The sequence below is a fragment of the Panthera uncia genome, chromosome C2 (genome assembly GCF_023721935.1).
Source record: "Panthera uncia isolate 11264 chromosome C2, Puncia_PCG_1.0, whole genome shotgun sequence".
In the NCBI taxonomy this organism is placed as follows: domain Eukaryota; kingdom Metazoa; phylum Chordata; class Mammalia; order Carnivora; family Felidae; genus Panthera; species Panthera uncia.
Window position 1 is genome coordinate 143,869,585 of NC_064810.1, and position 12,034 is coordinate 143,881,618.

Sequence of the window (12,034 nt, forward strand, 5' to 3'; positions counted from 1 at the left end):
CTCCCGGCAGAAGCAACGCTCGGCAATCGATCCAGAAGCTTCACGTCCTCTCTCCGTGGACGATGCTCTGACACTTGGCTATGTTCGCCACTCAGTGTCTGGCCTGGGATAAGCAATCCACAGCTTCCCTTACGAAGTGCCCTCACTTAGTGCCACAGCGATGCCCTGGCTATCCTGCCAGCTCTCAGCTCTCTGCCAGCTTCCTTGTCCCCCACCCCCGACATGGGAGGTAGGAGAGCTACCTCCCAGCCCTTCTTCCCGACAGGTGGTTGCCTCTTGTTGACATGAGACAAAAAGCTGCCTGGTTCCAGGTGAAAAATAGAATTCTAGTCCCCCGGACCCTCAGATTCCCAAATGGCTGAGGGTCTCCATCATTCCCACCTCCTAAGGAAGATGCACTAGGCATCTTTGAGAGACAACAGTGTTTAAGCTCAGTATCATTCCTTTCTAATTTCTTCCTCTTGCTAGATGGTTTCTCCTCTTGTGTGGCATTCCAAGACTCCTATGTCACCCCATATTTTCCCGCCTCTATTGTGTAAGTACTGTATTCTCAAAATCCTCCAACCATCATGGTTTAGGCTTGCCGCTTAGCCATGTGGGATTTCATGACACCTACCCCAACAAAGTCTGTCTGTTGAAAATAAAATCTATTGTATCTTTCAAAGTATTGAGAACCAAAATCACCTATGCCCATCCAACTTACTGTCTATGTTAACATGGCTATTCCAGGATTCTCTTGCCCAGGAAGATGAAATGCTGAATACCTTTTATTGTTCATTTCAGAGATTTCCTGAAAGTTCTCAACAGACAGCAACAGATAAGTCAACTAGGCTCATCAGTAATGAAGACCAGTTTTGAACCCCTTGCCTTGAAATTCTCACCTTGTTGTGTCAACCAGTCCCAAACTACTTCATCATGAACTTTGCCTACTTATCACGGAATCATAAATATTCCAACTTTACCCACAGCTTTCTGAGATGGTATTAAGACCCTGTCAAGGTGGCACACCTGGGTGGCTCAGGTGGTTAAGCGTCTGACTCTCGATTTCAGCTCAGACCATGATCTCATGGTTCGTGAGACTGAGCCCCATGTCAAGTTCTGCGCTGACAGCACAGAGCCTGCTTGGGATTCTCTCTCCCTTTCTCTCCCCCCCCCCCGAAAAAACAAACAAACATTAAAAAAAAAAAAGATTGTCAAGGTAATTATCTCTCTTATTGTGGTAAGCAATAAATTCAGACGTGCTTCATCAACAGTTTGTCTTGGGTATCATTTTGAGAAGTCAGCATCCAGCACTATTATTTCTGCTATAAATTTACAGAAGCTTATTTAGGAAATTTAAAACTAGGGGCACCTGCAGGGGATTCACCTGAGGGAATTCAGAATTCAGGGGATTCTCTCTCCTCCCTCCCCTCCTCCCCGTCTCACTCTCTCCCTCTCTCTACCTCAATCCAGAAAGAAAAAAAGAAACGTAAAATGAAAAAATCAATGATCCTACACTGCTTCTACCATCCCCGAGGGCAGTTTGTATACAGGGGAAAAATACTAGGCATGGAAATGAGGTATATAGGGGCACTTGGGTGGCTCAGTTGGTGGAGCATATCCAGCTCTTGATTTGGGCTCAGGTGATGATCTCACAGTCATGAGATTGAGCCCCACATTAGACTCTGTGCTAAGCATGAAGCCCGCTTGGGATTCCCTCCCTCTGTCTTTCTCTGCACCCCCCCCACTCAAAATAAATAAATAAACATAAAAAAAAAAGAAATGAGGTGTAAAAAGGCAGGAGGAGAAAGAGGAATAATGACAATTCACTTGCTCCTTGACACCAACGTGTGAAGCACGTAGGATCATCATTCCCCTCATTTCAGAGATGGGGAAACTCACATTTAGAGACCAGGTAACTTGCCCAAGATTACACAGCTAGTAAGTGATAGAAGTGGGACTGAGCCTAGGCAGTCTTGCTTCAGAATCTCTGCGCTTAAGCACTGAGAGTATCCTATTATGTGAGAAAACAAGAACTACAAAATGGTATCATAACCACGGCAACGTAGGTACAAATAGAACTTAAGGAAACGACAGCAGCTCTACCTAGGGGTGGTGTGAGGTGAAAGGGACAAGCCTCTGCTGGGCTCGATATAGGGGTTGAGGCTCGACCTGCGTATTGAAAGATGGTCACATGTTTCCTCACGTAAACGGGCCCAGAGAGCAAGCGTGCGAAGGCCCAAAGGGACCAACCAGTATGGAGTGTTCGGGGAATGGCGAGGAGCTTCTGTATGGCCGGGCCAGGGGGAAGTCTGAAAGGGGAGGCAGGCACTGTAAGAGACAGGACCGGTAGGGCTGCAAAGGCTAGATCCCCAAACGTCTTATGGGTTCGGCCAAGGAGTCTGGTCCAGAATAGAAATTCCTGGATATAGCCACCAGCAACCTGTTTCACCATCCTTCCTATTTCACAGCGGAGGCTGTGAACTCACCAAAGAACCGGACCCAGGAGCGTTTGCTCCCCGGCAAAAATAGAACACCTCCCACCCCCCACCCCCCCAATGAAGGCAAAAGGCTCCTATTGTGTGGAGGCATTCAGAGGAAGCAGGTGGAATTTCATCTGGAGTGAAACTCCTCCATTGAAACAAACACCTCATTGCCAAATCCCAAAAGAGCACATCATAGGAGGTCGTTGCTGTCTGTAGGTAAGTAAAGTTTTCCACTTCGCCGTTCTCCATCAGAATTCCTCCCCTTGGGCCTGAAGCTAACAGAGAAACATGTGTGACGGATGAAGCCAGCAGAAGGCGAGGTCCGAAACACACACATTCCCCCAGGCACCTTTCCCTCTCTCGGAGTGCCATCCTGTGTTACCAGGTGTGAGCGCAAAGCAAAAGAGCAAAGAACAAAAAGCTGAATTGGAAGAGAAAGAAGAGAATCCATTATCATCAATTCTCAGATCTAGGACCGAAAAAGAGTCATAAGGGAGGAAAGCACCAGGCAACATTTCCAGCACCTAATGAATACTTCTCAAGAGACAGAATAAAACTAGGACAGAAGTCGTCGAGACTTCGGAAACTTCATTCTCAGGGTGGGAGCCTACCCTGCTTAAACGAGAAAGTGGGGGGGGAGAACAGAAGCTTCTATTTCTGAATTCCAAAACCACTACGGCAATCCTTCCCTTAAAAATTAGCAAGGACCTTAGCTCTCAATATTAACTCAGAAATTAGCATTCATTTGCATCCATTTCTTACGTCCCCAACATTATGAATAAAATTAACTTAATTAATGAATTAAATTGCAGAAGTAGCAAAACTATTTATTATTTGGAACATGACAGAAAAGAAACTCATAACATACACCCACACCACCACCACCCCCACACACACACACATTGTCTGGCACTCAGATGTAGCTTAATAGGGCATATCAAATAATAGGGTGAATGAATGAATGGCCCCCTAGTGGCTCTATGACATAGTCCTTACCTGCCCTGTGACTCCATTTCTGGCGTATAAGAAGAAGTGTGAAGGAAGTGACACAGTTCAGCTGACTCAACCCAGGTGTTGAATCAACGGCACGGTCCACTCGTATCATGTCAGGTCAAGGTCTTGCATGAATCACATCATCACCCATGATGCATCGCCTCTTCTCCACTATCCCAGAATCCGAGCCCCGCTTTTCCCTGGTGCCATGGTCAGCGTACTGAGGGGAAATCGCTTCCTGGGCTTTGGTCTCAGAGGGGCACCTGCAGAACCCTCAGGGACTGAACCCTGCGTTTGGAGGACCACGCATGAGGGAGGACTTTTACTTCTTCCCTTCCTTTTGCCCGTGACAGGGAAGGGAGCGTCCTAGACACCAGTAGACGCCTCATAAAACTGAGAGTGAGCAGGACTGCAGCTAAAAGGCCTTCAGACACCTCACAAAATGGTGATTTCGGGACTGCAAACAGACATTTCTTTCACTTCCCCACACTGCATATGGAGAAAGAGCGAGGAGGGGGTTTTATGTTACGCTCAGCTGAGAGCCAGAGAAGTAAACTGCCTTCCCCCGGCTCAGATTTTATTTTCAGCAAATGGGCGCCTTCACGTGTAGACCAGTGAGTATGAGACGCACGTGTCACAGATTCACCTGGAAAGCTGGTTAAGACAGAGACTCCTGGGTCTCGTTGCCAGAGGTTTTGATTTAGGAGATCTAGCAGGGGCCTCAGAATTCGGATTTATAATGAATGTCCAAGAGCTGCTGCCGCACTTTGAGATCTGCTGATTTAGATGGTCGGAATTGTATTTGGGTGCTTGGTCTATGTACATTGCAGGTGATGCACGCTTCTATGTAAAGTTCTATTGCCAGGCAGGGAGATGATGAGGGAGGAGAGAGGCCAGGGTAGAAATGGAAGGAAGGAAGAGGGAGAGGCAAAGAGGAGGAAGGAGGTGGTCACTATGGAAGAGGGCACCATGCTTATAGACTCTAACTGAGGGCTCAGAGAATCAATGATGCACGGGTTCCACGGGACCATATAAATGAGAAATGGCCAGCGTACGATATGAGCGAGACAGCAGTGGGTGAGGTGGCTTTGGGGACTCGGAACGCCATGCTCTCTCTAAAGGAGACCGTCCCCACCCAACTCCAGCTACCTGTTGTTACTCAAAGAACGGGGCCCGGAGTTTGCCAAAGTTGTTAGTTTTTCAAAAGAATAAAATGTTTGGATTTTTGTAAGATATACCTAGCAAGTAATGATAACCAAACTCCTAATGAAAAAGACAGCATTCCGTTTGCTACCTAAGGTGACCCCAGAAGACACCAGGCAGGATTAAGCAATTTTCCAGAATTCTCCTGTGAATGGAGGACCCGAAATTTGGGCCCTTGGCCATAAGGCAAGCAGATCATCCTAGATTTAGTAGCCTGCCAAGGACATTGAACCTCCCTGAGATCTGGCTTCTACAAGAGATCAATGCCCGTTTGTGCTGAATGACAAACATCGTTCATACCAGGCCAAGAAACCGTGTGGCATTTTCGCTTCACTAGAACTCTAGAAACCCAGTGGGTCTCTCCTGACATGGTCACAGTTGGGACAAGAGGCCTCAGTGTGGATTTCCAGTTGGAGCTACCCCAATGCTACCCTCCCAGTTGCCCAAGGTTGGAGTGGAACTCACACCCCAGACAGTGGCCAGGAAAGCAGGATGAGGCGTTCCTAGAAGCAGGGCTGTGTCTCACTCACCCAAGTGTCTTGGGACCCCACACAACGTGGAATCTCAGTAGTGTTGACCTAAATATATGGCCTTCAAAATGAGACCCTTTTAGAGAATTGGCCCATTTTCTTAAAAATCTTTATTTTCTTGGGGCACCTGGGTGACTCAGTTGGTTAAGCATCCTTAGGTCATGATCTCACGGTTTGTGAATTCGAGCCCCGCGTCGGGCTCTGTCCTGACAGCTCAGAGTCTGGATCCTGCTTCCGATTCTGTGTCTCCCTCTCTCTCTGCCCCTCCCCCACTTGCACTCTGTGTGTGTGTCTCTCTCTCTCTCTCGAAAACAAATAAACATTTTAAAAAGTTTTTTTTTTAAATCTTTATTTCCCTTTCCCTCTTCTTTGGTCCCCACAAACTTCTTTGCTTTTCTTCCTCCCCAGGCCTCTTACCACAGGCTCCTTGTCTGTGTCTATAAAACACTGCCATTGTAGATGCTGAGAGTCATTTTTAGAGCCATTATAGCAGGGGACCCATCCTGCCCTTCACCTCTTCTCTTCAGGGGATTCCAGAAAAAGAGAACAGGTACAAGGGGAAAAAGCCAAATGAGAATTTCAAAAAAATTTTTTCCTTAAGTAGTACTTAATTAATACCTGAGGCAGCCTCCAAAATCCCCAACACAAGGTACCCCAGTAACAGTTGAATTGGAATATGCAGCTTAGTTTGGAGGACGAAATGGGGTCCAGGGTGAACAACTGTGTCTGTTTACTTGAGACTGAGGGGGTTCTCGAGGTATTAGACTTTGGTGCTAAAACCAGGATTTCCGGGGCCAACCAGGACAAGTTGGTCATCCTAACCTCCTACTTCTCCCCCAAACCTAAATATTTGGGATCAGATAAGAGGGGAGAGAAGGGATACTTGGGAGAATAAACACCTTGACCAAACCCATGCTTTTGGAGACACAAGATAAAAGGAAAGAAACAAATCCAGAAGTCTTTGTTGACCTTTAAGTCACAGTGGCCCAACCACAAGTTAAATCCAACCCAACCAGATCAGGAAAGTGCCCTCCCTTGGAAGTGGGGAGATACGAGGGGAGTAAAGAGGGAGGCAGGAGACTCCTGGGCAGGAGTGGGCCCTCCACCCCAGGGGAATTCATTCTAAGGTGAATTCTTTCCTTTTACTTTCTAGAATCCCTTCCTGCCCGGCCTTTGAGACTCTTGTTCGGGGACCTGCTCCACAGATCCCATTGTCTCTGTGCTCCAAAACAATAAAGAAATGGATTTTTGCAAATCATTTCTGGAACCTGATTGTTTTGACACAGTGAACTTCAGCTTTTGACCAAAGCAGATTTCTCTGCCACTTTGGTCATTTCAACATGAAATGACTCCATTCAGCAACGGTGTGTGAGATACCACGCAAAATCACCGCAATCCCCATTGACTGTTGGGAAATGAGGAAGCAAAGAGAGGCTGCTCAAAATGGAACAGAAACTCTATTTAAAACAATTTTCTGAAAATCAGTGATTGCAGAGGCTCTGAGCCAGGACAGCTGGGAACAAGCCATCAGATCCCCCTTTTAAGGCGCAGCTCCCCATTGCTGTCAGCAGACCACATATTTCTTAGCATCTCTGAAGAAATGTTAAATCAATAAACTACCTAGAGATTGCTGACACGTCAGATGCTGTTCTATAAAAAGATGCAGCCCATTGCCAGAGCAAATTTGAAGACCTGGAGAATTTTTAGAAGGAAAAGGCCATTTTCCATCAACATCCCACCCTATATTCTGGCCTCTGAGGCATCGTAGCCCACGTAGGGGCACGGTCATAGGTCCTGTAGACTCAACCAAGCCTTCAAGGTATGAGACCCCTGGGAAAACACAAATAGAACTTGAGCTTCACAAACGCAGTGTTCCATGTCAATTTTGAAAATTATTTCTGACTGCAAAGTAATCCCTTTTAGTTGGGTATTGCTTTACAGTTTCCAGAGCATTCCACACCATCATGTCATTAGCTTGCCACAAAAACCCTCTGAGTCTGGCTAAGCCAGTATTCTTAATACTTAACCCATAGCTGAGAAAGGGGATCAGAAAGCCCTCAGTAACTTGTTTAGATCACAGGGCTACAAAATGGCAGATCCAGGTCTAAAACCCAAGGCTTCTCATTTCTAATTTATTTCCTTACTCTTCTGGGGAACTTAGTACCTTCATCAAATCCACCCAGAATTTTCTGATACCTCCTACATACTATGTGATAACAACTCACATATTCGGCCCCGAAGAACAAAATTTTTGGTTTCTCCAACAGCTGTATCTACTTGTATTTCTTAATGTATCAACTCCTATGTTAATAGTTGTATGAGTTTATGTTTTATGTCCAAAATTCACTCAATCACTTCACAAATATTCATCAGACTCTTCCATACAGTGTGTGAGACACTGACAACAGGGACACAAAAATAAGTAGGACAACCCCTGTCTTCACTGGTCCCACAGCCCAGAGCAGGGGTTGGCAAACATTTCGTATAAAGGGCCAGTTAGTAAATGCTTTAGACTTGGTAGCCATATCCTCTTGGGCACTACTACTCAACTCTGCCATGCTAGAGAGAAAGCAGCCATGAACAGTGAACGGGTGTATCTTTGTTCCAATAAAACTTTATTTACAAGAACAGGCAGTGGGAAGGATTCGGCTCACAGTCTTAGTCGGTCTACCTCTTGATCCAGACGGAGCCTCAAGGCAGAAAAATCCAACGATGAGGCAATATGGTACATGTCTTAATTTTATATGTGCTTAGAATGTATGTTGGCAAGTTGGCAGGACCACTTTCATCTGTGGTTGGGAACCACATCTCTTAGAATCACCCTTCCTTATGCCTCTCCGTTAGAGTTGACTAGAAGGAACCCATATGAGAATTGGAAAGCGAAAGAAAAGCAGAGGCCCTTACGTTAGGAGGTTGTGATGTCAAACATGAAGAGAAACAGAGATAGGCCCAGAGGGCCCCTTAACTGCACCCACCTCCTATTCTCAACTGCCAGTCCTGCTGACCACCATGACCCCAAGTTGACCACAGGCAACAGATTGCATCTTGTCAAAATGACAGATTCCGTGAGGACCATAGCTTTCACACAGGTAGCAAGTTCTACACTGCTCTCCACGAGTATCTCCTTTGGGGTCACACGTCAGCAGCCAGCCACACAGAGCATCTCAGATTTCCCTGCAAATTCCAGCTCTGTACTCAAGCCTGTGCTTCAGGCAAACCTGTTTTGCTGTTCATCTGTTGCTCTGACTCCTCTGTTGCTCTGACTCCTCGCTTCCAGACCTTCGCCTCCTTGACACCTTCCATTTTTCTGTAAGAAAAAGGTTCTGTATTGAATCCCATATTTTCATGCTATGATCCAAATGCTTGTGTCCTCCTCACCCCCAAACTTCATATGTTGGAACCCTTATACCCAAAGGGATGGTGTTAGAAGGTGAGGCCTTTGGAAGGTGATAAGGTCATTAGAGCAGAGCCCTCATGAGTGGGATCAGTGCTCTTACAAAAGAGCTACGACCTAGCTCCCAACCCCTTTCCCCGATGTGAAGATACAACAAGAATTCTGTGACCTGGAAGAGGGCCCTCATCTAACCATGCTGGCATCTTGATCTTGGACTTCCCAGCCTCCGGAACTGTGAGAAACAGATTTCTGTTGTTTGTAAGTCACCCGGTGTGTAGTATTTTGTTACAGCAGCTCCAACAGACTAAGATATTCCATAACATGAATAGTAGCTTTGTCTTCCTAACGGAACCCAACAGATGCACCGTATGAACAGAGTACCTTGGGTACATAGAGGAGGAGGTGATAACCTGATTGAGTCCATTTCATTCTAACCTGTCGGGGCAGGGGCTGGGAGGATCTGAGAAGACTTGACAAAGCTGGATAAGGTTATCTTAGACCCTGCATCTCTGATATTTGCATGTAGAAGGTTGATTGAGAAGCGTTCCCTAAGAGTGAGAAGAACAAATTGGACCAGGGAAAATGTAAACTGTATTGTAACTGCAGCTGAGATCTCAACTAACCCCACAGGAGGCTCTGGAGCTGGGATGGACCTTAAGAGAGATCCAATTTGTGGTAAAAAGAGTTGGGACTCTGTGCCTTCAGCCTCACCCGTCAGGCCCCTGAGGAGTGGGTGCTATGGGTCATCAGCCACCACTACCCCCCAGTAGTGCAGTAAATTAGTGCCTTGGTCCTGCACTGGGGGCTCTCTGTGGCAAACCACAGCATCCATCAGAGGTCTTCACTCTCAAGATGGCTTTGAGGGATAAACACAAGTTATTCACATATTAAAGATGGGAAGGGAGTGAACGCACCTTGAGGTGAAACAGCTGAGGAATTCAGAAAACTTCTAGTGGACCAACGTGTTCATGGAAAGGAAGTAGCTAGATGTGATGTATGTTGAGGTCAGCTTATGAAGGTCCCAACTGACCTTTTATAAATTCCTTGTTTTAGCCTACTTTAATTTACATGATCTTATACCCGGAGTGAAGAAGACTTTAAAAGTGTTTGAGGATGGATAGTGAGGCGGTGAACAGGAAGGGGCTGGTTGGACGGCTGGTGAGTAAACGAGTTTATATATATATACACACACATATCTATGGATTGATGAATAAGAGAATACTGAGTGGATGGCAGGTACCTGGATGTGTGGTAAGTAAATGACTTGATGGATCCACAGGTGGTTACTAGATAAGTTGATGGGTGGCAAATGAATGAGTGAATGGGTTATTGAAGGTACTGTCATGCATTTGGTCACTACCTGGTGGCAATCATTCCTCCTGAGGCCCCCTGGGACGCAAGGACTATATCTTGGGAGGAAAGAATAGCTAGTAAGCTAAAGTCTTTAGGCAGAGCTCTTGAATACTGCGTCTATTGGTAGTAGGGTACGCTCAGGGGAGGAACATCATTTACCACACCTGCCTGGCCCCTATAGGCACCTGAATCTGCACTCCTTCTTCCATACCACCTTGAAGTCAAGGGTTATGTCTTCAAGGATTCCCCCAAAAGCAGACTCTAAGACAAGGATTAGAAGTAAGCCTTTTATTTTGCAAAGGGATCCCAGGTAGTCCCAGTAGGGCAATGGGACAGAGAAGGGAAAGCAATGACTAAGGGTTGTATTTATCAAATCACTGCCACCCTGGGCAAATGATTTTTAACCCCAGGGGGTAACTCTGGGAAACTGTAAAACACATGCTACAGGGGTTTCCCCTCAGAAAGGGGAGAGAAGAGGGGTATTTATACACTAACTCCTATCAGTCGTTGTTCGAGGGTGGCTGGTGGGGGTACGTGATTTCTCATCACCTTGGAGAACACCCTCAGGAAAAGACACACTGGTGCTGGTAGTTGGAAAGCTCACAGGCTAGGCTGAAGTTTCAGGAAATGTGGGCAAGAAGCCAACGGCCCTTACAGTCCTGTTCGCTGCTGGAGTGAGCACCTAGCAGATGGTAAGCACTCAAACAAGTATACAGAAATGAATGAACACATGTGAGTCAGCGAACGGGAATGATCAGCCCAGTACTGTCAGCCTGGTTTCATACAGGGGGCGGGGCAAGTGTAGAATACAGCTGAGGCAGGGTTTCCCATGTGTCGTGGTCAGGCACAGCAACGCGACTGCACCCCGCCTTGGGGGCTGCTCCTACAGGAAAATTATTTAACGCTCTCAAATTGCTTTAAAAGAGCCAATTTACTGTATAATTGCAACAGGAACAATCATCATAATAATTCCTTGTTCTTAATAATACATTGGAGTCAGTGACAATAACAATTACACTTTAATGGGTTTAGCTGGCAAAGGAATTAAACTTGGGTAATCCTGTGTACATACCCGTTTTGTTGTTGTTGTTTGGGTTTTTTTTTTGTTTGTTTGTGTCTTTCTTTGCTTTTGTTTCCATTTCTTTGTTTTGGACCAAAGATGTCTCCATCACAGTTTTCCCAAAGACCATATTCAGGAGGTAAGGTCTAGAGAGGACATGTAATTATGGTCATGTTTGTCTACCAGTTATGTCTGCCTGCATCATCTCTTGGCCACTGGCTTTTGTGCCCCAGGGTTATTTCTGTCACCCTGATGGCTGTCATTTCACATTTTTCCTCCCTCAGTGAACACACCTAGCGTTCCCAGAAGCTTTTACGGTTTTCAAAGTAGTCATAGATGCTCACGTGATTCTTGGGGCAACCCTGAGAGATGGTCATCTGTAGGTATTGTCACAGGATAACTCTACACTGTGGGATAAATGGGGCCAAATAATCCGATGACATAAAACGTGGAATTGCATCATTGTGAAGTTAGTGAATATATAATTTTTTAACTGTTCTTCCAGTTACCTTTGGGGGGGGGGGGAAGAAAAGATGTCCTCATGTATTAGATGTGAAGGAAGTAGGCTGATTATTACAAGAAACAAGTGCACCAAACACTGGAGTTAAACGTCCCTCTGTCCCAAACCCCATTCTGCAAAAGAGGAAACTGAGGCTTGGAGAAATTAAGTGATGTGCCCATGGTGACACCTCCTGTATTTGCTCCCAGCTAGAACCAGAAGCCAAAGCTATTTTTCCTGCCTGGCACACTGCCTTTTCATCCAGGCTGACTCTAACCATTCGTCACTTGGCAAATATTTCCCTTCACATAATCAAGTCAAACTTATCATTTAGCTCTAGTCCTTTCTAGTCTTTGCTATTATGTATATTCTATTTTAATATATTTACAATGAAAGTGTAGATAGACAGTTATAGTTGGCATTCCCATTCAACATTATACGACATAATCTGTTAGGATTAGGAGTGGCTTAACGAAGATAGAAGCTTCTTTTTTCTCAAGCAAGGGAAATCTGGAGGCAGGCAATCTGGACTGTTAT

The 12,034-nt window shown here is 45.8% G+C and overlaps 1 long non-coding RNA gene across 1 annotated transcript; it reads left to right on the plus strand.

Annotated features, from left to right (window-relative positions):
- Positions 1-2,080: 2,080 nt before the first annotated feature.
- On the plus strand, positions 2,081-6,827 carry LOC125921392 (uncharacterized). The gene is made up of 3 exons (XR_007457410.1): positions 2,081-2,681; positions 5,600-5,741; positions 6,345-6,827. It is a non-coding gene; the product is annotated as an uncharacterized LOC125921392 (long non-coding RNA).
- The last annotated feature ends 5,207 nt before the right edge of the window (positions 6,828-12,034 follow it).